We start from the raw sequence: 22107 nt of genomic DNA on the forward strand, positions 1-22107 counted from the left end.
TGGAAAGTGGCAAGGGTATGAAATCAGCATTACTTAATAGAGAGTTAGACTAAAATGCAAGTGAAAAGATGTTGGTATAGGAATTTAATAATAAACAGAACTCACCCTATTCAGAGCAAGTTGTGAGGAGCAAGGGCAACTGGTCAGGATGGAGAGTGTGGTGAAAGTCGAGCGACCACGATCTCATCAATAAGCCGATGGTCGCAGTTGAATCAAATCCTGGAAAAGGCAGAAAACATTCTGTGAAGCGAGGGTTAAAGAAAAGTGCCAAGAAGGCTCCTCAGTCACATTTTATTATGAAAGTCATGTTTTGTCAAGCTCCATGGCAACAAAAGCTGACAGGGCAGAAACGCAGCGAGGGTATAGTGCAGGTCAGGGAGTCGGATGACCTCAAAGAAGAGGTCCAGTTTGCTGCAAGAGAGTTGATGAACAATACCATGTTGTTGCCAGCGTGGAAGATCCAATTCTACTGGAATGAGATCTAACGGAATCTGATATATTTTTTTCATGAAATGAGTCTACAAGATGCTTATGTTAATTATGCCATGCACATCAAGCACATCTATGTCATGTCATAATTTAAGCACCGGAATGAGGCCATGTGCGTGTGTGTGATGTCTGTCGAGTTTTTCATTTTTCAGACCTGAATTCTGACGATCTGCTATTGGCTTATTTCGGAGACAACATGCGTACAAAGAGCAAAGTGGTAAGCCACCTCAGATTAGATGCTGAGTTTCTACATCAACAGGCAACATTCCCAGAATGTTTAAGTAGGACCTGATTTTCTACAGTATTTCATCATTCTTGTGTGTTTGTGTCACCAACTTAACTACAGAGTCCTGCCGTTGGCTAGCACTGTCAGCACTGTGATGCACGCCTTCACCCTTCATATGCCAAAACTCCCACCCATATTTATGAGCCAAATGTCATGAACTTGTGTCTGAATTTCACTTCACGGGGCGTCAAAATCTCTAATGTTGGCAGGGAGCTTTAATTGCCAACGGGCTGTGTTTAGTAAATAGCAGCAGCAAACATCTGACCCTCTAATTTTAATTAGCCTCGGCTTAGAGCCGGGCTTTTCTTTTGCATATGTCATGAAATGTTTTTCATGAAATGTCAGAAAATGTCTTATTTGAGAGATATTACATTTTGACATGGTGTCCATCCCAGTGAGAATCAAACAGACCTGCAGTGTTTAATATAAAATCAAACAGGAAGTTGTTGGGTTTTAAATATTTGTCTTGTGTGTTCCATGCTCACAGCACGTTCCTAAAAATATCTCTGATCTGCAAGCTGAAATGATGGATGTAGTGTGCTGGATGTCTGATGTCTTATGGTTCAAAACAATCTAATGCTGTAGTTATCTCTTGTTTTTTGTTTTTTTTTTCAGATTAGTTCTCTATAAAAACAGCTTTTTGATATCAACCCCTGTAGAGTGTGTGCTCAGTCTGTTACAACAAACTGCCAGTGCGCCGACCGCCAGCTACTGTATGTAACACACTTCCTATACAACAGCATCTCATACAGTCCCACTTCAAAAATTCCAAACTATCACTTTAAAGTGCATCCTCACAATGTTCCTTTTCCTAAAACTGACCATAGTTAGATTGCTTGCCAAATCTTAACCTCTGTAATGTTCGTTAATTGCATAACGTCACATGATGGACCTAACATCATTGGATGGGCACTAACTCGCAAAATATCCAACAACTTGTTGTGTGTCTTTTTGTAGTTTATCATACAAACTGTTGAGGATAAAATTAACTGCTATCTCCTAAATTTCACATAAAATGTGCTTGATTGAGATGACAAAAAATAGACTTTTTAAAAAATACTTTGTAATTTAACTAGTGTAATGTAAGTACATCTGGAACTTTCACTCCATTTTCACCCTCAAAGTCACGTGATGACACCCGAACTCTCCACGGTGGTCGGTGGCCATTAATATAATTGCTGGGGGGGGGGTCTAACAAACTATAGAGTGCAAAATTAAGAAGAAATAGTGTAACTGGTTTAGTTTTGTACAAACATCATCATCATTACGCCCAGTATACACATTTATCCAAACTTCATGAGGTAAACTGAAGGAAAAATTTAAAAAAGCAGACCTTTGAATTGTGCCATCCAATTGTTCCATATGGACCTGAGCTCGGGAATGTCAGGCGGAACACAGGCTCTGTTCAATGGACTGCAGCTTACACAGGCCGTTTGTTGACCTTTAAATCTGCACAGCTATAGTTACATTGTGGAAATGGACAATCCCATTCTAACTCTGCCTTGTTATGAAAGTCTAGGTCCGGGTCTGCAGTCTTTGGGGTGCACATTTTTAAAAGAAAACACAGTATATAGTAGCTCATCTCCTCGACTGATTTGCTGTTTAGCATTTCATCCCTAGAAACAATCACCTGCTCTGGCTGGAGAGGTTCTTGTTACACAGAATAACACTGACTGACAGCTGATGAAATGTCTCTTTGTGTCTTTGCCTCTATTAGATAATATTTTTTCTCTTTAATTACACCTCTCATTCAAAGACTTCATTCAAAATTATGACACAACGTTAAAAATCAATGCAAAACAATCACCTTTGATTGGCAAACACAGAGTGTAGGCTTTTGAGTGTATCAACAATTATCACAATAAAGAAGCTAAAATCAGATAACTATTCTCTTTATTCCGTCATAATTGGACCGGCTGCTGATGTGCAAAAAAAAAAAAAAAAAAACATATTACATTTCTTTAGACTATACAAGTGAACTATTATTGAATGTGAAGTATTCCACCTCATTCCTTTGAAGATACCAACTCACACACTTGTGAATGTCAGCTCATACACCAGGCAGAGATAATGGCCTGTTACTGCACTGTGGGCCCTCTTCAAAACGTCCACCTAAACGGCTGCAATAAAACTTTTTGAAGGTTGACCACTTTGACAGGACTTATTCCGATTGTGCACTTGTACAAGTCTCCATTTGGTGTTATATTGAATATGTTAAAATAAAGGGGGTCACATCCACAGCAGAGGATTAGAGGTTTTTTTTTTTTTTAAGAGTACTTTCTATTTGGCAAATCCTTGTCTTTTATTCTGTGGATGTCCCCCCTTCTCTGTATTTTAAATCTTTCCTTGCTTGTTGACAGGATACAGGATGATTTTAAATCCGGCACCTCTCACATTATCCCAGGATCCATTCTGCTAGTGTGAACAGCCCGACTGCTCCTCAACCTGCTGCCCTTTAGCTCTTATCTGGCCTCTTATCTCCCGTCTCACTATCTCTATCTCAGTCTGACTTTGTCTCTGTCTCCTCTGCCTGTCACACAATTCCACACCTAAAAAAACTTTACTCATCCAAAGCGGCTCACCCTCTATGACTCATTAACTATCCATCACTCTCTTTCACTTTCACAGTTAAGTTAGTGTTATGTGTTTAAAATTGCAGGTTTTAAGTGGTGTACTCACAGACCAGACCAGGACGATCATAACTGGTTTGAAACTAGACCTACATTACTACATTTGACAAAAGAGCAATGGATTTGATTTTGAAAAAAAGTGTGCCATAAAGCTAAGACAACCTGTCAATAACTAGACTACCTGGTATAATAATTTGGCAATGAATGCCAGCAATGTTTGGATCAGTGTAAAAAAGCAGAGCCAGTGATATGACAGATCTCTTTCATGGCAGTGGAATTTTCTTTACAAAGGGCAACAGACTTGTATATGACCAGACTATTTTTTCAACTAGTCAAGTCGCCCCCTGCTGGCCATTAGTAAGACTGCAGGTTCAAGACCTTTACGCATTGGCTTCACTTATCAGTCTATAGTTGATCCCAGCACATGGGCAGCTTTCATTCAGTCAGTAAATGTTAAAAATATTTGCACTATGTTGCCTTCATATGCCTGTGGGACACTTCTGACTAATAGCTCAAGCTTTGGGGAACAATAATAATAAGAGGAAAACAAGATCTGACATGAATTAGGACATGGTAAATAAGTCAGTTTTTCCAAATATAGAATGTATTTTGGCAGCAAATCCGAATAGCTATGCTGTCATCCATTTTTGGGATTTTTTTGTGCCTGGCAATGCAATTGAAAGTGCAAATTTGTTGAGTCTCTCAGAATGGGGAATTCATGCAAATTCTGTTTTGCAGCCGACTATTAATTCTTAGTGTCATTTGCAGTATAGCCAACTTGTCAGAGTCAACCATATTTAAATTGTGTTGACATGTTTACGAGATATACTTAGCTTGATCTTATGGAAGTAAAACAGCAGTCTCTGTGCTCTCTTCAGTTGGTCAGTCTCAGGACAGGTCTCACTTTACCTGACATAATCTCATATTTTCAGAACCAGACAGCCATTTTCATAAACATATGCACCAATTACAAAATCCATTAATATCCATCATGTTCTGTCATAAATCATATAGCCGGGCAGCCAGTCTGACTGTAATTATTGCTGAGCAAGAAGCAGAAGTCTGTGATTAGGTTTAGTCATTATTTCCCTCCGTGTGATTAATCTCAGCTTTGAAATAATAAATGGGGAAAATGAACCAGTTTTATGTCAATGCGTTTGTAATTGTGAATTTGAGCGTGACATATTACGAAGCCGAGTTTTGACAGGAATCTGTTTCTGTCAGTCTCTTCTCTCCCACTCCTCTACGTCTGTGACAAATACAATGATCAATGCTTTGCCATGTTGTTGTTTGTATCAGAGCATCTAAAAATATCATGAAACCTACAAATGTCAAATTGAAATCCAACCATTTCCCTGGGTCTCTGTTCACTTTAAAGTATTTAAGATATTTTTTTTGCTGAATGTCAGAATCGGGGAAAAAAAACAACAACAGACGTTTACCCATGAGACACAATATGAAAAACTTTGGTTTAGAGGAAGTTGTTCTTTTTTTCTGTAATTAAAGATATTTCCACATTAACACACCAGTGCTGATTAGACGGAATGCTTGTATATTAACCTCAGTCTATTGCCACAATTATCCTCTCTAACAGAGGACACTTTAATTTTGCATTAAGACTACAAGTTTGGATGCACGCACATCATATTAATTCCCTGCTTTGTTTGAACATTCATTAAAGCGATTCTTTCAGCTCTCACTGAAATTACACACGCTTTAGTGAATTATATGTGAATCACACTTTGCCTTCAAGCTTCAGTGAGCAGGGGATATCTTAAATACTAATTGTTAAAGGTTCATGTTCTTGCCACTTAGTACCAGGAAATCTCATTTGGATGCTATAAACCCCGTTCAACGGAGGTCCTGCTTCAAATCCAGAATGTAGATTTCTCATCATTGCAGATGGTTGTGTACTTTAAATCTTATTGATCTCTTTGTTCAGCAATTTCTCTTCATTATGGGAATAATCAGATTTACCCAGGCTGCATATGTGAGATTAAAAAATATCCCTCACCTTCCAACGGCAACACGTGGGGCCCTTTTCTTATGTACAGCACTGGCTCGCAGACAACGCTGACTAATGTCTTCTGGCACGCGGGGTTTTAGGGAAATCAATTTTTGCACAATAACTAGCCCAGGCAAGAATCTGCCCCGTGGAATGAAGGAAAGCATATTACTTCTAATGCAAACCCTATTATCAAAGACACACAGTCATACATTATTTAGTGAATGCCAGTTTCACAAGGCTGGTTCAAAAACAAACATGAATTATTCATCCATACCCAGATTTTCTTGGTTTTCTGAGCGTAATTAATATTAAGAACAATCAGCTCATCACAAATCAAACACAGTAGCTTTTTTTTTTATTATTTATCTAATGAAGTGAGTTTCTGAGGAAAAAAAGACGATAGAATTTCATGACCAGTGTGCCTAATGAGAGTACAACCGCGATGCTCATCCCAGTGAAGGGGGAATCCTACAGCTCTATTGATTCAAGTCCAGGTTAAGGGTGTAGCTATTATTCTGCAGCTGAAAGGGGATCACCCTTTTCGCCTGGAGATCAATGAAGAGCCTGCAGCTATAATTACCATGAACTTGATGATGTTATTATTACTATGGCATGCACTGTTAAAATTGATCATATAGTCCCATCAAGCACATGTCAGCACACCCTGAAATATAACCACTGTATCAATTTCTCTGTCTCAATCTGCTGTGATAGACACCAGTGCCCAAAATGTTGGATGTTTTTTCTAACAACTTTTGGAAGCTCAACTAAGCATGCAGGTGACATAATGTGAAATTATATTCATTTTCTGGATTTAGTTTCAATAAAAACAGGTATTACTGTAAACAGTCTGTGCAGCTGGCAGTGCAACTGCTCGTCAAATCTTTGCACCAACAAGCAGCTGTTTGCCAAATTGTCCCAACAGGCCACCCTTGATAATCAACAATCATGATCACATGATCAGCACTTTAAAAAGCAAAGGGATTTATAACTCCAGTTTAAATAGTTACAATTAGTGATTCATCTGGCAAGGCAATTATTGGTTTTTGAATATAAATTATTCACACACACATTCTGAGTCATGCTGAATTAGTTGCTTTTAAATCCACACATTATTCTTAGAAATCTGTTCAAATAAAGAAAAAAACAAGGATTTATAGCAACTAGCGGCGCTCAAATGGCCAATGAAATTGCCCTAACTGTTGTCTAAATGTCACAGGCCACAATTCAGATGCCGACTCACTCACACGAGGCCTGAGGGAGGCGTGATAAAGGTTGCAAATGTCAATTATGTCTGATAAAGTTTGGAACAGCAGATTTCTGTTATGTCTGCACTTTTAGTTCTCCCATTGAAACATATGCACTGAGAGACCAGAGTGATCTGACCTGTGAAACACAAACAAATGAGAGACAAATGAATCTCCATGTCTGTGAACGCAGCGCAGGCAGAATTAGACATTAGCTCTTTTTTTTTTCTCGGCAGCAGTTTGAGGAGGATAAGTCAAGGGGCCGATAATTGATGACTGATCAGAAATGATCTGATTAGAGCTAATCTGATTAGTTCGATAGATGAGAGGAGCGGCTGCTACAGAGGCGAGTGAATGCAAACTTTTAAACCCTAAAAATGTGGTGCAACGAATAACCGAACAGTGTATTTATATCAATAGCAAACCAATGCATGGCAGCAGATGTTTTTAATTGTGGCATGCCTCAACAAATAAATTAATGCACAGGAATTCCAAAAATATAACTGCAGAGTTACTACTCCAAAATCTTTTATTTAGTGTTTCGGTGCCTTTCACTTAATTTTTTTGGCAGCTTACCAATTACAATTGACTAACAAAAGCAAAATTTGCTGCGGCTGTCCCATTTGGTCATACATATGCTGCATCTATGCAGTCTGTCAAATACAATGATTTCAATTTTTAATTTCCATAGCTGTTAATCTTTCCTTTTAGAAAATCATTTAATTGAAAATAATAAAGATTTATTTTATCTTTTCTTTATCCTTTTCCATTTTATTTTTCATGATTTATTGAAGATGCACAAACAGGACACCTCAACATAGCAGCATGATTTAAATACATTCATAGACAACAACATTAGTTGGAGGCATTCATTTTTTTAACTTAACCTCAGTAGAAATGAGACGTTCTTAAATCCCCTGCTGGCTTTGGTTCCTGAACCCATGGTATCCACAAATCAATAAACTCAATCAATAAACATTATTCACAAAACAAAGTAAACAAGTAACATTTTGGAATGCTTGCCGTGTGCTTTTACACGAGGACACGTTAAGTCTTGTCATCTCATTCCTCCAAACAGCACTGTGTGGGCAGATAGGTCCGGCTTACCAATCAGTTGTTGAGCAGTTGAGTTCTACACACTTATGGACTGCTTGAGGCATCTGAGGTCAACATAAGCCTGTATTCTCTCACAAAACCTTGTCTGCCTCTTCTCAGCATATTGACCATGAACTACAAGCATTACATGCCTTCGTATTGAAGCAGGACAACAGAGTTTACATCAGTGCTAGAGGCTCTATGAGGCTGTGCGCAGTCATAACTGTGCTTTGAGTTAAACGCCATCTTCAGCATGCTACCATGCTCACAATAATAATTTTATATTCCTGATGTTAAGCATTTTTTTATAAACAAACCAAGAGCAGTAAGTGAAGTTATACAAACTAACAGGTAAGTTATTCAGAGCACTGTTATGGAGACTATCAAACTGTATCATTAGCTTTACAAGAAGAAAAATAAAATGCCAGTGACTTCGGGCAGGTAATGCAGCACTGTACCAATTCTTATCTTTGTTGGTAAAACTGTGATTTTGAGAATTATTGGTATTACTGAACACCCGTGTTATGAATAATGACAAAACAAGTTTCTGTTAGTAGGAGATTACTGTGGGATAGCTACATCACACACTCTTTTTTACTAGGTATATGCCAAACCAGTACATGTACTGTAGCAGGATACAAGCATAACAGCAGTTTCACTGATTTTGATTTAATTTTCTACAGGGAAAATCTCACTGTGCACTCATGTGTTGATGTGTATACATGTTACCATGGTTACCAAATTATTTTGCATATTTATGTGCTGATTACATATATATAGATAACAATTCACAGTTGGCAGACAGACTAATTTTATTAGTTGCTTAGCTATCAACTTTGTGCTAAAATCATGTACGTACTTTAATTAAATGTGTTTGGGCTGCTTTGCTTTAAAACCACAAACAGCAAGAGTTTGCTTAAAGGTAATATTTATAAATAGATATCTGTATCTGTATGCAGAATCTGTAGGTGATATGACAAGATATTGGTTTCAGAAGTATTATGTTCTCCGTTTGTAGTCTGATTAATCAATCACATATCGGCACGTCATCAATATCAGCAGATATAGCCTTTAAAATGAAAATATCTGAATCAGCCAACTTGTTGGTGGATCAACATGATAAGAGTATTCATTATATGATTTTAATTCCACTACAGAAAAGACTTGATGATTACAAAATTAGGTGAGGAAAAAGTGGATGTATCAATATTGGTTTCTGTTAACGGGAAAATTAGTTGTTTTATGTTGGCAAATTGGATATCTGCAAGATTGAGCTCACCCAAAATGACCTGCAAGTGGCAGAGGAAGTCTCCCGCAAGCTACACCAGGTCACCCCGAAATATAGGCACTAACCCCCAGAGGCTTATCAGTGTCAGGCGATAACTACGGGGCGCTGAGATTTACTTGTAAGCAGAGTGACCCATTTTTTCTGGCGGCCCCAGATATTACAGTCCAAACTAAACAGGCAAGCACATCAGAGTTCTTTTGAACCACCCTAACAGGTGACATGTAAAAGCACTTTTTGTTTACCATGTCAGCATGCTTACATTTTATTTTTTAGTACATAAATTTTCCAAGCGTTAAGCCACAAACCAAAGTTATGGATGAACTTAAATTTTGACCTGATAATGGTACTAGATGAAAGGTCAAGGGATCTCCGAAAATATTACAATTCATTGTGAGGGGACTGAATAACTGAATGTTTGTGCCAAAGTTCATCGCAATCTATCCAATAATAGTTGGTGAGACATTTCACTCGAAGCCACAAAAGTGAACTTGGAGGTGGCATGAGGGGAAAAGTCAGCAGATTCAACCTCTAGAAAGAACATGTCTATTAGTCAAATTACTACCAGATCGCTGTGGTACCAGAACACAACCTCACCTTACCTCAAAAAAAAATATTCATTTCCAACATTCAGTGCAGAGGAAGCAACAAAAATCCAATCTCTGCCAAAAGATACACATGAATGCATGAAATATTGAATGATAACATTTGGCATACTGTTGCTTGCACTGCCTAGTTAGACTTCCAAAACACAAAACTGAAGTAGGACTTTCCTACAAAAAGAGAATTACTTATCAGCTCAGCTACAACCCAATTCTCCTTCATTCAGGCTACATCCTCTAAAGGATTATATCAACATTTAAACAAGATAACTTATTATAAATAACTATAAGGACAGGGGAATGTTGTTTTGCAGACCTTTTCAGTGATAAAATAATATTCCATTTTCTTATGCATCACTCTCAGATAACATAGCTATCATCTCAGAGCCTGGTGCCCAGCAAAAATGACTGAGAGCAAGAGTGCAGCACTGTGAAGGAGGCCTCAGGTCAAATAGTAAATTGCCTACTAACTGACTGAAGAAGTGGGGTAGAGCTACTAAAGCCGTATTGCAATGCGTCTGTCCAACTAAATTGAGTGAGCTGACTGCTAGCTGCGGTGCAGGAAGCAACACGGGCACATGATTAGCTGGCGGTTGGCACTGCAGCTTGGTGGTTTTGCTGCATCAGAAATTTCTGTGCCAACCTGTTTATGGTAGCACCTTGTTACCTTGTTTAAAAGTGAGACAGACTACAAACCGGAGTGATGCAGTGCACGGAGCTGCTGGAGCAGGATGTGCCACAATTTTGTAGTACTGACAACTAAACAACATTGCTCCCAAATCCGCCTCTTCAACAGTAATTCACCGCCGCTTTAAATGCAGTGAATGAATTTCTATAAAACAAAATGATTATAAAACTGTCAAGACAAAAATGCTGTTCACAGAGTAGCAGCAAATGAAGTTGATATTTATTACTGAGCACCTGAAAATCCTGGATAGCTTCCTTTCTTTCCGTTATTAGGTCAGAAAAGTGTTTGAATTATTCCTCAGATTCTGCCCTTTTGTTTTTACAGAATGCACTTCTGGATATTAGGCTGTTTATATATTCTCTTTCATGATTTCGTGTGAGAGAATGCCTTGATCACATGCTAGTTAATGGGGAGACCCTCCTTATTTATGGCATAATATGCTGGTGCAGGAACAACACTGTGCTATTTATCTTTTTTTTCTTCTTTGTGTTTGTGGGTAAGCAATTAAAATAACTGGGTCACTGATTATTGAACTTGTGCTTGCACACAGCAGTGCGTTGGTATCATACAATATTGGATCACTCTTTTGATGGCTCACTACGGAGCAAGCTTCGGGGTTCCTTGATTAAAGGAGAGGAAAGAATAAGGTGAGGAAAGCAATTGATCTTTTGGTTACGGTTGTCCCGATCCTCCAACAAAATAAATGGCAGAATGTACAGTTGGTAGGAAAGTGGCCTATTGCCCCATAAACAGTATCTGCGAGCTGTGTAGCAGAAGAAACTTAGTTCTAAAGTTCGGCGATTGTGTCAAGCTGAAGAAGAGGGTTTCTTATTAGCATGCGGAGCTGACATAAAAGACAGTTCATCTAAAGAGAGTCATCTGAAGAGAGCACAGCCAAAAAAAAAAAAAACCAAAAAAAATTATTTTAAGTACTCCTACCATGCAAAACCAATCTGAGTGATTACTCATATAATCTCACCCACAAGCGCGAACGTCACCCCAGCATGGAATAAATAACACATGGGCCACAACAGCGACTGGATTTCGGAATGACTGACAGCCGGTGGGACCTGTAAAACATCCCAAGGCAAACTGATTACCGCCTCCATCAGTATAGGGGCTGTCACTGTTATTGAGAGACTGTCAGGCTCATTCTTGGTGCCATCCGGATCAAATGTGAGCATCAGTCATGTAGGGCTGCTGGGAGCAGCGAACATCCTCCCTTACTGGCCCATTAACCTTGTTGTGCGATGTTAAATAATCATGGTCTTTGATCTCAAGAGAAATACCAACTAGTTCCAGTTCACTGCCATGATCCTCTGATTTGCTTTTGTTCTCTCTGCTGATGAACAGACTCACAGACTAATAGACAGTCTAATAGGCCGATAGACAGCCTGACAGATAGGTGGATGGACAGATAGATAATAGGACGGACAAATAGGTTTTTCACTGTATGCTTACAATCTTCAAGCTAATAGCGTATCCTTTGGATGCTGAGAGTCCAGGCAGCTCCTTTGCTGTTATCCAAACAAACAAGAGCTTACATCTCGTCTCAGCTTCCTGTCTCACAGCCTTGTTTCCTAGGCAACCATGTCAGATGAATTGAGAGGACTGACGCCCTCCAGAGAGCCAATCCTCTCTCATCCAAAGTTTGTCTCACTTCAGGTCATGTGACACCTGTTCCCATGACAACCAGGTTGGAGGGCAGTCTGGATATCTCTTTGATCAAGGAAAAATACCACACATGCCAGCAAGCAACCTTGAAATCAAGGAGGGGATGCAGATATGCAATGGGTCTTTATAGAGACGTAATAAGCTCATGTCGGATCATTCATAAAAGCCTGTGCTTCATTGGAATGGAAAGAATGGAAAAAGTCTAGCTACAAAGCCATATGGAAATTTCAAGAGAACATTTAATCCAAAGGGGCTTTATGTGAAATTCAGACTGAATGAGTTGTCTGGATACAGTTTTCTACATGGACATGGGTGAACCAGCTGGTATATGGTGTTAACTCCATAAACAGAGGCAAACAACAGCAACAGTGCTGAAAGAACTGACGGTGTTAACCGAGGGAAACCGCTACGCCTGTTATATGTCACTATCCCAATATCAGAAGTGATCACCAGGATTTCACACACATTCATTTTTTGTAGCAGCTCACCACAATCAAAACATCTTCCATCACATCTTGATTTTCTCTTTTGGGAGCTGGACTGTTCATTAGGTGCACTGCTAGAATCTATACACTGTCATCTCACCCATCAATCTGATCAGTAGGACTGTCCTGAATATCATTTTCTGGACTCCAGAGCTTTAGGATTGATCAATAGCTAATAATCAGAGGGTGGGGTGGGGGTTGAGGGGGCTGGGGCTGGAGCAGTAAGATAGTGATAGATAGACACCTTGCATCCAAATTTGTTCAGTCCAAATCCCTAAATTGAAAACAAAGCATCTACCCAATTAATGAATATCCGAATATTCAAGTCTAGCCCTACAGATCATCTCTGATATAATCCACTGATCATTTATCAAACCCGCAACTCAAAACTCCTCAAACTCAAAAACTGCTGCTGCTGGGAAAAAATGAAGAGTGCAGTGCATAACACAGTGCAAAGCCAGTGGGAATACACACATGCACCAACATGCACATATGGCCAAACCAGCTCACCACAAAAAACTACAGAGAAAGCTCAGATAACAAGGCACAAAGAGGTGCCGGGACTTCACTCTCTGCTCAAGATACCATTACTCCACTATATCCTTACATAACATGTAGTGGTGTGCTTCAGTATTAATGCTCTGAACAGCACACACACAACATGTAATACTCAACGTAAAACTAAACGTATTTGAGCACGCCTGTAGTGAAGGTAAGGTATAATTCAGGGAAAAAAACATTGAATCACAATGCTAACAAGGGACTCTTTTGAATTTCCTTCCTAAATATGAGCATAATAAAAAGCTTTTGTGTAAAAAGGTACACAGGGCAGGTAACATAATGCCCAGAGAGTTAAAGATTGAGTAGATGCCTTCCTTGTCACAGCATAGCAGCATTAATCACCAGCAGCTGAGTCACAAAACAGATTATATTTTGTGAGCAGGTGGCCTTAAAGCCTTAAAGGTCTTTTGGTCTATGATAAGCATTTGGCCTTTCTAAGCCTTTGAGCTCTCACAAACAAAGAACCATCCCAAACCTCTGGGCTGAGGTAAATGGTTGACTTTTCCAAGCCTTTTAGTCGGCACAAAGCTGTTGGAAAGCGTCCATCAGATAAGAGGTTCCCATGGGCATCCTTTCAATAAAATATGTGACGGGCAACAAATTGGCTTTAGACACCTGTCGTAATATAGAAAGGCCAGTCATTTCTCTGCTTTAGAGTTGTCACAAAACACCGGTATTAGCAGTAAGTTATTAGGAGTCAAGATGATGAAAAACAGTCACGTAAGGAAAATATTAATATAAAGCAATGTCTCTGCACACATCACGTACACTAATGCAGTTCTGTACATTTGAATCACACGGTAGAAAACAGCTCACATCTGGCCTATGAAAACAAAAGGAGAGATCCCTCTGAGAGTGTTTTGCTAGTAATGTCAAAAGGAGGCAAATGCAACAGGGTTATATTTCAGCTGCAGTATTTTCGACAAACTTTGAAAAGGCAGGCCAAGAGGACACACGCTCTTTGATCTCTAGCACATCCCTGCCTTGAAGAAATGCAAAATAAAAGTCTCGAGCTCGGGCAAAGTGCAAATTCTAATTAAATCAAGACCACAATAAACTCCTACAAAGGTCTCAAAGAAATTGGACGTGCCTTTAAACCATCCATATTTAAAGTCCCAATAAACAGAGATGTTAAATTGAATTTTAACTAGCCTGAGGCAAGGCTATGCAAGATTAGGTCGGATGTTTGGCCTATGCCTCTGGCCAATTTATCAAGTAGTGTGCCTGAACTTTGAGATGAAATGACCACTAATTTGCTGCAGCCCAACTTGTTAGATAGGACTGCCTTTATTAATTCACTATGAGAGGAATATTTCATTAAAAATGAAATGCTAATTTAATGGCACGTGACATTTCAATTACGTAAAATGCCAAAAAGTTAATAGTGTAATGCCATTAAAGAAATAATATTTGATGTATTCGTTTGTTGCACACATTTTCAGTGGTGGTTGAAATTCAGAAGCAAACAACTGCACACACTGGAGAATGACAATAAAACACGATCACTTAGTGGCAGGAGTAATACTTGGCTCTAGGGATGCCTGGAGAAGGGCTGCACAAGATGAGGAAAAGAAAAAGAGATGAGATGAGATGAGAAAAAGAGATGAGATGAGATGAGATAAGATGAGATGAGATGTATGCATAAATGTATAGTGCATAAAGCTGCATCACAAGTGCGTATATAGCAAATTGGCAACAACTGACAGCAGATAGTCAACAACAGACAACACAACATGAAGGAAATAACACATACTGAAAGAAAATAATATTATAACAATTAACAATTATTATCATTAGGACTGCCACAAATAACTGGTTAATGGATTGATCTATCAATCATCCATCCATCCATCCATCCATCCATCCATCATCCATCCATCCATCTTTATCCACTTTTTCGAGGCTGGATCGCAGGGGCAGCAAGCCATGCATGGTATTTCAGACATCACTCTCCCCAGCAACATTTTGGGGGATCTCACATTAACTTGGGATCAAGTATGAAAACAGCATTATCAGGGGCCCTTAATAGGCCCCAAGAAGGTGTGCGGGGCTTTAAAGTCAACAGTCAAGTCTTACATCTTCTTTGTCCCTCAGGTGATGCCATGGGGCGCAAAAAGACTTTATCCCACAGACTTACAGTGTGACAAAGATGTCTGTAAATCAGTGTATATATTTTTTTTGATTAATTTCCCAGTCAGAATATGATCTGTTTGGTCCCATAACATTTGGAATGTCTGAAAAAGCTGCAAAATTAAACAATTTTATCGTCATTCAAGTTAGTAGAAAGCACAACTACACTGAAGCAGAAGTGTTTTTCAGTGGTCGGTGTCAAACAGTGAAATTGTTTGCTGAAATGATTTAAGGTGTTGTGGAAATATTTTCCAGTTTAAAAAGATGTAAACAGATAAAATTCTTACACTATATGAAGCTACAGCAAGTCACCCTGTTTGAGGTGACTTGCTGCATGGCTCTTGATTTTTCTATGTGTTTTTTTTCTCTCTCTGAGTTTACTGTGTGTGTGTTATTTGTTGAGTAACAGTTATTGACAGACCGTCTATTTCTTCTGATCATATACCTTTTGAGAAAGAAGCAGGTAAAATAAGATTTTTTTTCTTTACCCTGCTCCTTTTTCGGTTGTGGAGTGTGTACTGCAATTGTTTTGAATCAAACTGATTATTGTTAATTTACATGACTGGAAAAACAATAAAAATTAATGAGTGAATGAATGAATGAATGAATGAATGAATGAATGAAAACCTGCAAGTGGCTGTCTCAGTTGGTGGAAATCTGTAGTGCGCCTGCTCCATGGGCCCCATGAGTGGCGATCATCCGGATAATTTTATTCACCGCAGTTGAACTTTATTATGGTTTCATGCACCACTGAACAATTTTCATTGGATGAACAGGGCCACGCCTCCATCAAGGGTATCTTGGTCTCCTTATATATCCATGGCACTGAGGCTAAACTGATCCATTTGACAGTCAAAATTGACTTTTTGGAATATTTGATGCCATTAGTCAGAGACAGTCTAAAGTAAATTTTTTATTTCTTGATGACGGAAACTTGCTCTGGAGAACATGTGAGCTACATAAGGTATGCAGCACTGGCTAGCTTACAGCCCCAAATTTAGGAGACACTGCCACACTGTGTGTAGTGCAATATAATTTAGACACAATGAATTCATGGTGAAATTCTCTTTTTATCAAATGTTTTTTCACTTTACTTTGAGGAGCTGCAGTGTTTATTCACGGACAAACTGAAACCCTTCACTGCACATTTACTGTCACGTGACAACTTAATTTCTTCCCTAGCTCTGATCGCCAACACCCATCTGCTCCAAGCACCTCCACATCTCTTTCACTCTCTCTCTTGCTCTCTCTTGAAATCTCACCCTCCCTTTGAGTGTGAGATCTCACACTCACAGACACAGGCAGAGCAGAGAGTAAAGTAACATTACTTGGATGCTCATTTTTTCAAGCATTTTTTCCTGGAAAGTGGCTGATTGTATTCACTGGCCCAGTGTAACTTTGCACTGGTCCTGGGCTACTGAGCAATCCTTATTGTACATATCAGACAAAATATCGCCTACATATCATTTCAGTGCAATATTGCTGTCTTTTGCAATATGTTTATCACAAAAGTTGACACTGAGATGACAATTCTTTCTTTTTTTAAAAAAAGATTATTTTATGGCATTTTAGCCTTAATTAGATAGGACAGATCAATAGCGTGAAATGGGGAGAGAGAGAGGGGGGACAACATGCAGCAAAGGGCCTCGAGCAGGAGTCAAACCCGAGGCCGCTGCGGCAAGGACACTGCCTTTATTCAGTCTTGCCTTTATCCACTCAGCCACCGATGCCATAATAGTAAGAGTTATGATCAAGTATGGTGCAATGTCCATCAACACACACTATCGCAGAAGCACTGACAGTTAAAAAGTAGCCTGTCTCAATAAGGAAGCATTGTGGCTTTTTTTTGTGAGGGTGCTAGTTTTTGTTGTCCTTGCCTGAAACACACAATTCAAACACCCCAGGAACACTTTCCCAGTAAACTTCTCATCTTTCTGGTTTCTTTGAGCTCAAGGCACTAACACTGGCCAACCAGCCTTCAGTACCTGGGATGATAAAGACGGCTCCTCTGGGCAGAACAGCCTGGAACCCTGCTGTACCAAACCAACACTGCTGGCTGCATGTCACACAGTTCATCTGCTCAAAGAGCTGACCACGAGGCTATGGTGAAAAAGGATGAACTTTTTTTTGCTGAATTCCTTTTGGATCTGGCAGCCCATAGCTGCAAGACTGGAGCACATTAGAGCAAGCAGTGATATCAAAGGTGCTAGGAAGGAGCTGTCACTGGCTCAGACACCTTCAGTAATATAGTCACTGGAAAAAGGACAGAAAAATTTATCTCAGATTACTTCAAAGAGCATACTGTTTAAAGAACAATGTGTCACATATGTTGCCTTGCTATTGACCACTTGTAGTTTAAATCCAACTCACTTGATATTTATATTTCTACATTTTATTATCATAATAAGTATGTGGTTAAATTAGGCAAAAACAGTCACAGTGCATTTCACAAGCTCAGTCTTCACTACAAGATTCAAATGTGGAAAGCACTGACCAAATTAATTCCAACCACAAGGCTCAAATGAATCTCCTGAACCTTGTAAACATTAGCATACAAACGGAAGCATTGGACACTCACAAAGAGCATGGCCTGTGTCATTTGTTGCACTAATATCTCAAACTGAGTTGGTGAAATTTAACCCTTGAAAACCTCAGAAACATGGAAAGAAGGCACTGAGCAAAGAAATAAGAAATGACACAAAAAATATTAAGAAATTATTTAAAAAGACAAGAAAAATACCTGAGAATAAGAAAGAAAAAATACATGAAAAAAAATGAAAAGTTAAAAAAGCAAGCTGATGACCTTAAAGAATTGCCTAAAAAGTAATCATTTTTAACATTTAAAACACACACACACACACACACACACACACACACCATAAGAAATTTTTGCTACCTTTAAAATCTGTTTTCCAAATGTACTTTTTTGTTGCAGCTTGTTGAACATTTCTTGCCAAGTTGATCATTGCCTTTTTTTAATTTTGGAAAGATATCGCACCAATTTGCTCAGGCTTTCAAGTTTTGAAGATAATACTTGTGATAGGCATCTGAAAGCAGAAAAGTGATGTTGCTCCAGGTTTCAAAGGGTTAAAAGACAATCAAAATGAATGATTGATTGAAATCGCCATTTAAAGCATAGTTATTAAAAATTCAAAAGCTTCAAGACAATAAAGACCGGTATTGACCGCCAACTAGAATAACATCGCAAACAAAATGACTGTTATTTCTTGTCGGGCTCTAGTTGAAAGCCACCCATTCATTTCTCTAATTCTACCTCCAGAGTCAGTGCACAAGTGTTTGCCAAGAAAGCCTGGAAATTATCTTTCATCCGCAACAACCACTGCCAACAGGAAGAGAGCAGTGACCTGATATTTTTTAACTGTTGCTTTGAACCAATGCTATGTGCTTGTAACATTTGACAGTCAGCAATGTAATACTTATGGTAGTTAAATTTGGCAAACATAACATCTAATATAGACTCTCATATACTATATCTCAAATACTGTATAGGTGCTAGAACAATACCCTCACAGTGGGCAGAAAGAGATACATCTTGAATATCAAAATTCAGACCCAATAAACCACAGAAAATGAAGAGTGAGTAGCTCCATAATTATCCAGAGACAGATGGAAATGGCACAAACTAAAAGAAACATGCTTGCTTCACAGCTGTCCTCCCCATGAATTGTTGAGGAAAACAGGTTTAGATCTCTTGCATATTTGTGTGCTATTCTCCAATGGCTGATCTCGGGTGAGCTGATTCCGAGTTACATTGTAAATGTTGTATGGACAGGGTTGAGAATTAGTACAAAACAATGCTTGTATGTAAATGGCTCCATATTGATTGAAACAAAAAAAAATGCAGCTTCTCCATTACCTAACATTGCATATCTTTGCATATGGTAATTAAAACCACACCAATCATTTGTATTAATTTCTTATCATTGACTTTTCTGCATTGAGGCATATTTCAAGAGAGAATTTGGATGCATCTAATAATTCATTGCATGGCTAAAAATGGACATATGATAGGAGCAACATTTCACGGATCAACTTCTTTAACATCGTTATCAACGTCTTTAACATGTTTTGATAAAATGGAAAAAATGGATAAAAGGGATTGCAAAATGTAGAGGTGAGAAATCTGATCATTCTGGCCCTGTAAAATAGCAACACCATGTTATCTTATTATAATGCATTTATAACATCACTCTAAATGCCATAAAATCGTCTGCGTGATTACCATAGACTGTAAAAATAATGGATGTAGCTACCACGATGTGACGTTTGGTTTATCCAATTTGAAGCCTTGAGTTTGGCAATTTAGCCATCACCATATTGTTTTTTTTGGAGCCAACATAACCATATATGGGTGATAGGCTGGTGCTGTGAGGAAGTGAGAGGTGGATCTGACTGAGAGGCCAAGGATACTATCAGCATAAGCCTGTCACTTATCTTAATTATGCACAACATTAAGCCTTATTAAAATGTGAATGGGTGAGTTATTTAAAAATTCACCCACCAAACAGTTGACATGAAATTAGCTCCGCAGACCAAAACCATTTCTTATACCAGGCTGTAAACATGTTTATTTCTAGACCTGTATCAAGCATAGATTTATGTCGTTCATATCAGATTTGGCTGTTTAATATGAATATTCAATGATTTGCTTTGTTTCTCCATAAAAAGTTTTACAGTTTCCACAAGACTCAGCGGGATGTTCAATGTGACAGCGGCATTCAACAAGCTTACGGTGCTAACAACAAATCGCAAAAAAAAAAAAATCTAAATCTAAATCTAAAAATCTAAAACAAAAGCTAGAGACTGTGTTGTATTAAGTTGCTGTGAGCTGTAAATTGACCATTTCTAAGCAGAAAACAGAAGATAATGTTTTCTCTGAGCCTTACAGTGCAGAGTCTCTGTTCCTCTGTGACACTGCATGGTGTGCCCTGCAGCATCTACCAAAGACTGGTGTGACAGCCGAGAGCTCTCACTCCGCAACAGATTCTAGGGACCTAATCACACTACACAGCACACTGACTAGCAAAAAGCAAAACAAAATGAGAGTGCCCAAAGCTATCTCAGTTGACTAAGGGGTCTCAAACTTATGGTTAGAATCTGTGACTTTCATGCGGCAGCCCTATTTATTTCTCTTCTTAAATTGGGCATTTTAACATGGAGATCTATAGGGACTCTCTGAGCCAGCATCAAGTAGCCATTCAAAAATCTGCAATTTTTGGTACATCCTTGTTGGCTTCATTTTTCAGCCACAGAAGGTTGCCGCTTTGTGATTACAAGCGTATTACATCTAACAGACAGATATGAGAGTGGTATCGATCTTCTCATTCAACTTTCTGCCTGAAAGCACATTTATTTTCAAATTTCAGAATCACTCTGCAAATGTTAAGACATTACAGTATACTAAAACCATTCTATTTGTACTGAGAAAATAATCCGCCTGCTTGTATTCCCTCACTGGGAGCTGCAGTCATTTAACTTTGCAGCGTCAGGCACTGAGGCAGGGCATTCAGTGCCTTGGTGGCAGAAAACCAAAATGGCGTGAATGATGCCAGTAATAATCTGTTAGTGCCCATCACCTGAAAACTGTTTGTGAAACAAGCAAATTATAGGTGAAAGAAACACAGAAATAATTAAAATAAATATTTTTGAAGCCACTGCTAAGTGCAGTGACAAAAAACAAAACCAAAAAAAATGCCACAAGCTATTCATTAGAAGCTGTTACAAGTCACACTCATCCATGGCTTTTCAATTTCAGGATACCAGACGAACTCTAAATGACCTACTATATATACATTACTGACATGAGCTTGCTCAAAGCATTAAATTCAAAGATTCCTTTAAATGAATTATTAATAGGCAGTATGCCCTATGCAATTTCCTCCCAAAAGACAGTTCAGCTATTCTGTTAAAATGGGTCACATTAGGCAATAAACAGATTATGAATACCAGTAAGATGCTGCCCTTGACAGACGAAGGAGAGTTATTCTGTGAGATTCCTCAAGTGTAGAGAAGTGAGATCCAGACTTTATAATTTCTTCCAGCTATTATCCATGACCTAAAGCCAAACAAAAGGTTAACCTCATTACCATATATCAAAATAGACTGGAACCTGCTATAGCATCCAAATTGATTTACAAGGTCTTTTAACAGACGCACTCACACAGAGGGTTTACACAATTCCCTGTGTTCGTGATCATTTTACAATAACAACACCCCAGTTACATAAGGTATGTGATTATGCAGCTAATTTTTTTTATGGCCACTTGTAGACTGGTAGCTCTTACTTCCCATAATATAATGGATATGACTGAACTGACCAGCCTAACATATGCTCCAACTTCAATGCTGGTAAAGTCTTGAGTGTGACAAATGGAAACCTTAAGTTTGGGCACAGTTAGGTGCCATGAAGTCAGGGCTTGTGCAAGTTATTCACACTTGTTCATCTTATTACAAATGCCTGGGGCACAACCATCCAGAAGGAAAGCAGGCAGAGGAGGGTTCAGTCATTAGAAAGACGGACCACTAGCCGCAGGCCCTGGATTGAAGCCCCTCTGTCGCCCAATATTTCCGCTGAAATGTCAATGAGCAAGGTGCTGACTCCTTCCCACCTCCTGAGTTGCTGTTCTATCTGTAGATAGATTGGATGTACCCTAATTTAAGAGTGGCAGCTTTTTTTCCAGGTGCAAGCTTTTTCCAGGTCACTGAAGAAGAAAGAGTGACTGGTAGAGGAAAGGACTGAAGTGTGACCTTTCCATGATTCCCCCAGTGTTGACAGCTGTTTCTTTGCTCTCTCCCATATTCGTTATGTGCTGTGCAGCCTAGGCCCTGATGCTGCTTGTTGTTTCAAATAGAGATGTGTCCAGTCGCAATTTTGACAGTATTTTTGCTCCCCAGATGCCAAAACAG

The 22107-nt window shown here is 38.9% G+C and overlaps 1 long non-coding RNA gene across 1 annotated transcript in view; it reads right to left on the reverse strand.

Annotated features, from left to right (window-relative positions):
• LOC148187342 (uncharacterized) overlaps positions 1-22107 on the reverse strand; it is a 97624-nt gene that overhangs the window by 23260 nt on the left and 52257 nt on the right. Inside the window, exon 3 of the long non-coding RNA XR_015778865.1 lies at positions 106-219. This is a non-coding gene — a long non-coding RNA (uncharacterized LOC148187342). The remainder of the gene's footprint in view (positions 1-105; positions 220-22107) is intronic.

This window comes from Plectropomus leopardus, chromosome 15, assembly GCF_026936395.1.
Source record: "Plectropomus leopardus strain MGB_pleo_1.0 chromosome 15, ASM2693639v1, whole genome shotgun sequence".
Lineage (NCBI taxonomy): Eukaryota > Metazoa > Chordata > Actinopteri > Perciformes > Serranidae > Plectropomus > Plectropomus leopardus.